This window comes from Astatotilapia calliptera, chromosome 14, assembly GCF_964374335.1.
Source record: "Astatotilapia calliptera chromosome 14, fAstCal68.1, whole genome shotgun sequence".
Lineage (NCBI taxonomy): Eukaryota > Metazoa > Chordata > Actinopteri > Cichliformes > Cichlidae > Astatotilapia > Astatotilapia calliptera.
Window position 1 is genome coordinate 6,252,179 of NC_137435.1, and position 10,322 is coordinate 6,262,500.

At 43.2% G+C, this 10,322-nt stretch overlaps 1 long non-coding RNA gene and 1 pseudogene across 1 annotated transcript in view; one reads left to right on the plus strand and one right to left on the minus strand.

The window, feature by feature from the left end:
* The window catches only part of LOC145420104 (uncharacterized), a 4,263-nt gene extending 416 nt beyond the window's left edge, over positions 1–3,847 (minus strand). The window contains exons 1-2 of the long non-coding RNA XR_013901387.1: positions 3,072–3,847; positions 86–251 (exon numbers count right to left, since the gene is read on the minus strand). This is a non-coding gene — a long non-coding RNA (uncharacterized LOC145420104). The remainder of the gene's footprint in view (positions 1–85; positions 252–3,071) is intronic.
* Positions 3,848–4,096: 249 nt separating this feature from the next.
* Positions 4,097–10,322, plus strand: part of LOC113036182 (spastin pseudogene) — a 13,998-nt pseudogene continuing 7,772 nt past the window's right edge.

Here is a 10,322-nt window from a genome sequence, read left to right on the forward strand (position 1 = left end):
GAATTTGCCAAAATCACATTAAAATTTGCTTCTAAAATTCATCATAAGGACTTGATATTACGACTGCGTGACTGATGTTACTTACATCAAAGTACTGGCCCTCCATAAATGGATTCATGCTCATTTCTCTCTCCTCCTGGCCCCAGTTTCCTCCAATCATACTGTTTCTTACAACAATTCCTTCCCTGAATCTCGAATGGATGTGGAAAGCGACATCTCGAGATCTGCTCACCAAAAACTTGATCCTTAATCTGAAACACACATCCATGAGCGTTAAACATTCATGTTAGCACTTTAGTACTGCACTAGAGATTTCGGCAAGTAGTCTTAAAATCACACACTTGTGTGCTCCATAGGGAACCATGCCTCTGATGACGATGGTCCTCTTAGGGAACATCCTCAGTAAATGGACACACTGTGGCTGTAACTGTTAGTCACCCATCTGACAAATGTTTTTGTGTCATAACATTTTATTTTTTAAATACATTAATGTTGCATTTGGTCATTTCAAAACCCGAATTTGGAAAATAAGAATTTTTTTTTTTTAGTTATTTGTATCTGTTTTGTGTCAGTGTATCACCGAACCTCTGCTTACCTTTGATTGGTGAAATGATGGCCTTGCCCCTCCATGATGTTCCTGACATCATGCGGTGACTGCTGAAATTAAGTTTCAATGTTTCTTCTTCAGACCTAGCGTTCTACACTGCATATGGATATTTATGTAGAGAGCAGCAGTTTCCCCTTCTTATTCAGGGTTTTTCTTATAATGAACATATGAGCAAAGATTGTACCACGTTTTGTAGGTTTCATAGCGATGGTCTTTGTAGGACATCTACTATTCAGGAGAGCAGTCGTCCTGAATTTCTTCCATCTGTAAAAAGGTTGTTGTTGGGCATTATTCATACCCATCAATATTTCTTGAGCACAACTTTTTTGTAAGCTGACTTTGTATGCCTTTATTTATATGGATGAGCACGCATTCAACACATGCTCATCTTCTTAAACGATGTAATTACTGCAGAGTAATTACTGCATGTATATATTGCACTATTATTTTAAATAAGTAAAACAGAAGTTTTGCCAACTCTAAAGATTTCACAAACTTTTTCTTTGTGCCACTCTGACTACTGAGGCAACAGTATATGTGTGTGACTGTAGTAGCAGCTATCTAGTGTCTAGTGTGAGAATACCACAAGTCGCCCTTTTTAACGCAATTTAGTATCGGTATACAGAACTGTTTTCCTAACAGAGCCACTGTTATAATTAAGTGAAGGTGCTCCCAACTATTTTGAACCTTTGGCTTCTAAAATATGTGGTTCAATTGCGTGCTGCGTGCAGCTAGACCGATATTAAAACAACAACAAAACAACAATTTCAACCATCAACTCAAATATTTGGTTCTAATTGAACAGAAATTTCTATGAACTTGCAAGAACTGTGTAGGACATGAATCAGTGTGTGTCAGATCCTGAATTTGAAATTTCCACTGAAATCACGGGTAAGAGGCAAGTGGAACCAAGCTGACTTCTGCTAAATGGGTCAAACTGGGCAGAAAGTACACAAACACATAACATCCTTATAGAATATGATGTAACACTATAGATCAACTTACCTCAGAATATATAAAGCATATAAACAATTACAGCAATATGATGCAACAAACACAGCAGTGCTACTAATCCAAAATACTCAAAGCTTCATAGAACTGAAACAAACATTTATTTTTAGGCCTTCGTCGTGTCGCTGTGACGTAATCGGCCTTAAAATGGCCTTTAAGGCTGCAGGCCCTGAATTGGGATACAGCCTCTGAATCGCTGCATCTTGTAGCTGTGTCGTCTTAAATTGGTCATGTGATTTTGACGCCCAGAGGTTTAACTTAATATTTAAGTGTCTCTTGGTTTTAGACTAGTTGTTTAGTCTAATTTGATGTTTTAAACCAGAAAAGGAAGAAGAGGGCTTAGAATTACAGGTAAGAACTGCTCAGTGGTATGTGATAAACTGTAAATGTAAAGCTTACAGGTCAGTCCTCATGTTTTTAAATCAGATTTTGAGTCTGTACATGGCACATTATGCTTTTGCATGTTGTGAAATGTGCTGCAAAACAAACTGAGGTAAACTAACTGGTTTACTGTGATGGATTTAAAGTGCGTGTGATTGGTGCGCAGTGGCTGTGGTGCTCACGGTCAGAGTTCAGTCACAAAGAAGGTAACAGAGATGAATTTAAAGTTAAGGTGATGGTGCTTAGATTCATTCACAGACTGAAACCTTCACACCAACTTTATCCTGTGTCTCTTAGTTTTAGACTAGTTGTTTAGTCTATTTTGATGTTTTTAAACCATATAGTCAAGGAAAACAACTAAAGGGCACTTTGTGGATCAGTGAAGACAGACATACGGTACAGGGACGCAAAACGAACCTCTGTGCTCTGCTCTGTTTACTTTATTTCTGGGTTATGAATATTATGTAAAGGTAAATGTTGGTTACTCCAAAGCATATACAGTTAACACTGTGTATAAATGTTTTAACACCTAATTTTAGTGCAGTGTATTTCATGTAAGTTTGAACTTGACATTTTGTTTTCTGTTGTGGGTTGTTATAGCCTTCTACTCCAGTCGCTTCTGAAAGGGCCTGTTGGCTCAGTCAGCTGAACTGAAGCCTGCTCGTGCTTCAATGTGGAGATCTGGTCTGTTAATAGTGTTGGTGAACTGAACCCTGGCGATTAAACTAGCCCTGGGGATAGGAATCAAAGCTGGTGATAACAACTGTGTATAGATGGTCTTTTGTAAGTTTTAGCCGCATTCTTCCCGTTAGCTCGAAGCTAACGGGAGGTCGAGACCTACTACAGCCGGGTGGAACACCGCTTTCCCGGCACATCGTGCCTCGACCTCCCGGTTGGCTTCGAGCCGGCGTCCGAAGAATGAGGCTAAAAGTTTTGCGAGATCCCGAGTTTGTTTTGCGAGATCTCGCAAAAGTCCGTCTTAATTTTTTTTTCTCCCATGTTCCCTGCGGGGCTCCGTAGATTAGTGTACCATAAGAGCAATTTAGTATGTTTTCAGAGGGGGGGTGTTTACCTGCAATGGGTGCTCTTTTTCGCTTCCGTTGCATACGCCTTGCATGCCGGTCCGAGTCTGACACAGGTTTGTCGTCGTGCCCCATGTGCAGTGTTGGTGCCCAGTCTGGATTTGTTACATCCATTTCATATGCTGGGTTGCCTGCAATAATGCCAAATCAAAAGCTACTCAGTCGACATGACGTGGTTCTGCAGCATCACACATTAGCTTGTTTTATCTCGTTATCTATGAAAAAACCCACTAAAAGCCTTTTAGTTTGGTCCCTTTACAGCATCCTGCCATGCGATTCCATTTGTTCCTGACCACCGAGAACACTCACGTTAACTTTTATCGAGTGGAAAAAAAGTTAGCGTGTTTATATTATGCTAACATAGTTGTGTCGCTAGCGGTCACGTAGCACATCATTATATACCAGCTAGCCCAACTTCAGTAACCCTACAAACATCACTGCTGTTTAGTTTTCTGTCTTCATTTATGTTGGAAGTGATAAGAAAGCTGTACGTTTTAATTTGTTTCCAAAACCCCGCAGTCAGGACATGCTATATTGTATTTAGATAGAAGCTAGCGAGCTAACTTGCTGCTAACTTCTAACTCCGTTAAATGTCATAAATTCCATTTTCATGGATGCCTGGATGTTAAACTCAGTTGTTACACCTGGTAGAGCAGAACGCTGATAATTTTATTAAAGATGAAAGACTTAAGACAGTGTTTTAACTCTCAGTAATGCCACAGTGATCATTTGATATATGGACCTGCAGCAGAGTTTAGGCCCAGACACGGCTAGTGACATCAGACTGAACAATCGGATAGCTGAAGCTGTATCCTTTGTCTGGCCTACTGTGATGGCGGCGGGGGCCGTGGCCCGCCTCCTGTAACATCACGCTCCAAAGCCCTGTGATGTTTCTGTGTTCTGTGATGTTGTCCCAAAGAAAGACCTTTAAATGCGATATATAGCCTAAACGTTTTCGTTTATGACTAGTTTACTGTGTTATGACTGAGAACAGGGGGGAAGTCGCGCAAGAGAAATGTCGACCAAAACAAACGCAAGTAAGCCCAAAGACAGCGCTGAAGTTATAAAAAACATCCACAAGCAGGCGCTTGAGTATATATTCAAGGCACTGAAGATCGACGAGGACGACACAGGTGAGAAGAAGGAGGCTGTGCAGTGGTACAAGAAAGGGATTTCTGAGCTTGAAAGGGGTATTGCAATAGAGCTCACTGGGCAAGCTGGAGAGCAGTATGACCGAGCAGAGAGACTTCAGGATAAAATGGTCACCAAACTCACCATGGCAAAAGACAAGCTTACCCTTTTAGAGACGACACTAGCCTCTAAAAGGAGAAATGACCCCCAAGGGACATCACATCATGCTCCTTCACAGCCAAAGTCAGTTCCTAAAAGTCAACCCGCAGGTGTTTCCACCACCATCAGACCCTCCACTTCTGTAAGACCTCCATTAGGAATAACTGATGCAAAGAAAACCGCTCGGGTGGGAAAAACTCAGAATGGAAGACCGGCAGCTGTGAAACAGCCCCCGAAGAGGGATATGAAAAAGAATGTGGACAGTAAACTGGCCAGCTTAATTATGAATGAAATTGTATACAGTGGAGCGACTGTGTCATTTGATGACATCGCAGGGCAGGATCTGGCAAAGCAAGCACTTCAAGAAATTGTCATCCTTCCTGCCTTAAGACCTGATCTCTTTACTGGTCTGAGAGCTCCTGCACGTGGCTTGCTTTTATTTGGCCCACCAGGAAATGGGAAGACCATGCTCGCCAAAGCAGTTGCTGCAGAGTCTAATGCAACATTCTTCAACATCAGTGCTGCTAGTTTGACCTCCAAATATGTGGGAGAAGGCGAGAAGCTCGTACGAGCACTCTTTGCAGTTGCGAGAGAGTTACAGCCCTCAGTAATCTTCATCGATGAAGTGGACGGCTTGCTCTGTGAAAGGAGGGAGGGGGAGCACGACGCCTCTCGCCGTTTAAAAACTGAGTTCCTCATTGAGTTTGACGGGTTGCAGTCAGGAAGGGATGACAGGGTACTTGTAATGGGAGCAACTAACAGGCCCCAGGAGCTCGATGAAGCAATATTAAGGCTAGAGGGCGCTAGTGAGTATGTTGTTCTGGTTGTGGTTTTGAAGAAGAAAAAAGAAAAATAAAGAAAGGAGTCATCTCCGGTAATCCTCTGTTCCTACCTGCATGTGTGTGTAATGCCTGCGAACTAACACCACACAACAAGTGGCGACGAGAGTAGTGGTGATTAAGTTATGGCTCTGCTCTCTTTGCAACCCCCGGCTGTGTTCCTGGATTGCCCGGGCGAACCGAAAATTCCATTTGCTGCGTGGAAAAAGTTGTTCGATAACTACTTGCTGGCGATCGGGGGTAATGACTTTGCTACAGAGAGGAAGAGGGCCCTGCTCATTCACTGCTTGGGAATGGAGGGACAACGAATCTACAGCGCCTTATCACTCGCTACGGATGATTACGAGGGATCCGTAAAGGCTTTGGAAACGTACTTTCATCCTAAAGTCAATGTTGTCGCCGAGAGATACCATTTCAGGCAACGAGCCCAAGCTGTCGGTGAGTCTACAGATCACTACGTTGCAGCACTGCGTGAGCTCGTGAAACAATGTAAGTTCGGGGCTATGGAGAATGAAATGTTGCGGGATCAACTTGTAGAGAAGACAAATAATGCTCGTATACGTGAAAGACTGCTAACGGAGGAGGATTTGACGCTCGATCGAGCTTTGGAAATTGCTAGGTGTACAGAGGCTGCAATAGCTGATGCAAAGGCCATTGCTGTTGGTGAAACGAAGCCTGTTGCCGCTGTTCAAGTACAAAAGAAGATGCGCAAGCCAAAATACAAAGCAGCTAAAAAGACGGATACAGCTCCGACGTGCTACCGTTGTGGTTCAGCTGATCACAAAACCAATGATAAATCCTGCCCCGCAAAAGACTGCAAATGTAATACGTGTGGGAAAATCGGACATTTTTCGAGAGTGTGTAAATCTTCTCATAAGCTTGTTAATGAAGTGACTGTTCCTGAAATGTGTGTTTTAACTGTTGACAATTGTGTCAGTGGTGATCCGGCTAAATTGATGTGCACTGTTGCTGTCACTGTACCAAATACTGCGCAGGCATGTACTGTTAAGCTACTAGTAGACACAGGGTCTGGTGTTTCCATACTGCCTGAACATGTTTACAGCACAAATTTTGGCTCAGTTAAGTAATCCAGCTGTTCAGCTTATTACATATTCAAAAGAGAAACTGGATGTATTAGGGTGTCTTAGAGCTGACATTACTTACAATGGCAAGTGTGCCTCCACTGATCTCTACATTGTGAGAACAGGAACACCCATACTGGGAATGGACTTGGTGACTGCCCTCCAGCTACACATAAAAGGGGGACAATTAGTTCTTGACAGTCCCAAGGTCTGTGCTACACTTCAGCAAACCTCTGCTCTGCCCACTCAATGTAAACAGGAATGTGAGTCTCCAGTTGCATTCGGATGTGCAAAGGATTTTGTACATAAAGTGAAGGTGCAACCTGAAGTGAAGCCAATACAGCAGAAACTTCGACGCTTACCCCTGTCAGTCCGTGATGCTGTTTCCGCTAGGGCTGCTCGATTATGGCAAAAATGATAATCACGATTATTTTCACTGAAATTGAGATCACGATTATTTGACGATATTTATTTAACCCTTTAAGACCTACTATAGAACCAAGTCCACCAGAGCTTATATTATTTTTTTACATGCTGTAGTGCCATTTGTGGGAGCATTTCAAGTTGCTATACATCAATACAACTGTTATAGCCCATATTTTAATAATATGTATGCATTAAGTCCATAGTAATTACATAAATTGCAAAAAAGTGCAATAAACTACAAAAAAAATTGAAAATCACTTTTGTTTTGTTTACATATATTTCTACTTGGAGAAATTTAAGAGGTTTATCCCTCAAAACTTTAAATACAATAAAGTTGCAAAAAATAGTTTACAACAACAGGAAATTTATTTTGAGTGTCTTCATAGTTTTATTTTGGAGATACAGCAATTTTTATATACTGCAGGAAAAACAAAAAACAATCCTATGATGCAAATTTGCAAAGAAAACAGCATGTGCATCATTTCACTGTGGGAAGTGTTACGAACAGCTGATAGGAACGGCAAAACGTGTTTCTGGAATATTATGTTGTTCCTGCAAGCGCTTTTTATGCAATTTTTGCAAAGCTATATGTGGAACGAAACCGTGACCGAGGACAAGCTGATGGCATCAGATGTAAGTACAACTCCTCCGGTTTCATATGCAAAACAAATTATTGCGCTAGCTTACACGGTTCAGGTTCTACAGGGATTTAACAATAGTTACGCAAAACGGAGCATGCAGCTCTGACCGGCTTTAAAGGGTTAACAATGACTTTAAAAAAATAATATAAAATAGTGTGCAACACCACTGAAGTTTTTTTTTTTTAAACTCTCTTTTCAACCAACAGCAGTCACTCTCCTCTCCAAATAACTTCTGCTTAGCTTTCCGAGCTTCCCTCGGGTCCTCTTAATCAGCGGTCTCCAACCTTTTTTGCGCACGGACTGGTTTATGCCCGACAATATTTTCACGGACCGGCCTTTAAGGTGTCGCGGATAAATGAGGGAGGGGCTAATAATCGGCTCAGTCATTTTTAATGATCGTTGAAAGCCCAGATCGTAATCGTGATTAAAATTCGATTAATTGAGCAGCCCTAGTTTCCGCAGAACTCAAGAACCTTGAGGAACATGGCATCATAGAGAAAATCGATGCATCTGAATGGGTCTCCCCGATTGTAGTCACTAGAAGGAAGACTGGTGGCATACGCATGTGCGTTGATTTGAGAGAACCTAACAAAGCGGTGGTCGCTGACAGTCATCCCTTGCCACTGATAGAGGACATACTGTCTGAGCTGCGTGGGGCTGTCATGTTCTCCACCCTGGATCTTAAATCCGCCTACCATCAGCTGAAACTACATGAAGAGAGTAGAGGGCTCACTGCTTTCATTACACATGAAGGACTGTACCAGTACTGCAGAGTTCCCTATGGGTTGAGTTCAGCACCTGCAGCCTTCCAAAAGATGATGACACAAATCCTACGCGGCCAGAAAGGGGTGCAATGCTACCTTGATGATGTCATCATATACGGAATGTCAGAAGCTGAACATGAGGCCAACTTGCGTGCTGTGTTACACAGAATCAACAATGCAGGACTGAAACTCAATGTTGACAAATGTCAACTCCGTCAAACTACTCTGAGCTTTTTGGGTCAAAAGATTGGTCCAGAAGGTCTGCTGCCAGATGACTCTCATGTCACTGCCATCCTGCATGCTCCGCCCCCTACTGATCCTGCAACCCTGCGCTCAATTCTTGGCTTGAGTGCATGGTACAGCAAGTTTGTGCCAAATTACGCGACTGTTGTTGAACCTATGAGAGCTCTTCTGCGTAAGGACTGTTCATTCCACTGGAACGAAGCAGCTCAAGCAGTGTTTGATCAAGTCAAGTGGTTAATCGTGCACAGCCCTGCCCTGGTGATGTTCGACCCCAGTAAGCCAACCATAGTCTCAACAGATGCCTCAGACTACGGTGTAGGTGCTGTTTTGACTCAACTTGACAGTAATGATGCAGAACATACTGTTGCATTTGCATCTCGCAGCTTGTCTGATGCAGAGAGGAAATACTCAATCGTTGAGAAGGAAGCTCTAGCTTGCGTCTTGGCTGCTGAAAAATGGCGCACATGGCTCTGGGGCAGAAAATTCCTCCTACGAACAGATCACCAAGCACTTACAACACTGCTGACTACTAAGGGCAATAACAGAGCTGGTCTACGCATAGCCAGATGGTCAGCTCGCCTGTTGGAGTTTGACTATGAAGTGGAATATAGAACTGGGTCATTGAACCATGTTGCTGATTGTCTTTCTAGGCTCCCACTTTCCGAGACAGACATGGCATGTGCAGAGGATGTGGAGTCAGTTGCAGCCATCCTCACTGATCTGAGTGCTGTGTCTGAGGATGATTTCCAGTCAGAGTGCAAAGCCTGTCCAGTGTTCACAAAGCTCCGTGTGCAGATACAGAAAGGCTGGCCTGCAAGGAAGACGTCACTGGAACCTGACTTACAGCCGTACTTCCCAATCCGCCATGAACTCGCGGTCTTGAACGAGTGCATTGTCAGAGGTACACATCGCTTGCTAGTGCCTGAGTCGTTGCAGAAAAAACTCACTGATATAGCTCATGAAACTCACCAAGGCATTGTACGTACCAAACAACGCCTGAGGGAATTGTACTGGTGGCCCAAAATGGATTGTCACATAGAGACACTGATAAAGAACTGTGCAACGTGCAGACAGAATGACAAGTCCACTGTCACCCATGATGCTCCACTCCAACCCATTCCTTTACCAGCTGCTGCTTGGGAAAAGGTGTCTGTGGACATCATAGGCCCTTTTGAAATAGCCCCTTCTGACTGTAGATTTGCCATCACATTGGTAGACTACTTTAGTAAGTGGCCTGAAGTAGCTTTTGCTCCCCGAGCTGATGCGGCTACTATCATTCAATTCCTTTCGGTAGTTTTCTCTCGTGAAGGGAATCCAAAGACACTGATAAGTGACAATGGCTCTCAATTTCTCTCTGCTGAGTTCGCTGACTTCCTGAAAAGCAGGGGAATCCAACACCTGAGATCCTCAGTGTATTACCCAAGAGCTAATGGGGAAGTTGAGAGATTCAATAGATGCGTTAAAGACTGCCTACAGACTGCCTCGATTCAAGGACAACCCTGGAAATCATTCCTGAGAACTTACCTGATGGACTACAGAGCAACCCCTCATTCAACAACTGGAGTTTCCCCTTCAGAACTGCTCCATGGACGACGAATGAGAACAAAGTTACAGGTAATGGATATGCCTGTTCCTCAGACAGAGAGGCATACCATGTGCGAAAGAGTTAAGAATAAGCAAATGAAAATGAAAGAATACACTGATGCTCGCAGACACGCCAAACCATCCAACTTTCAGCCTGGTGACAAGGTACGGGTTAGGAAGCCGTGGAAGGTAAAGAAAGGTGAGTTAAAGTTTTCCAAACCAAGGACTGTCATGACAAGGAAAGGACCAAACACTTATTTGCTGGATGATGGACGGACCTGGAACGCCTCACACTTATCGGCTCTGTCAGAGCTGAACGCAGGTACTGATTCTGACACAACAATGGACTGTCATAAACCAGGAACTGATCTA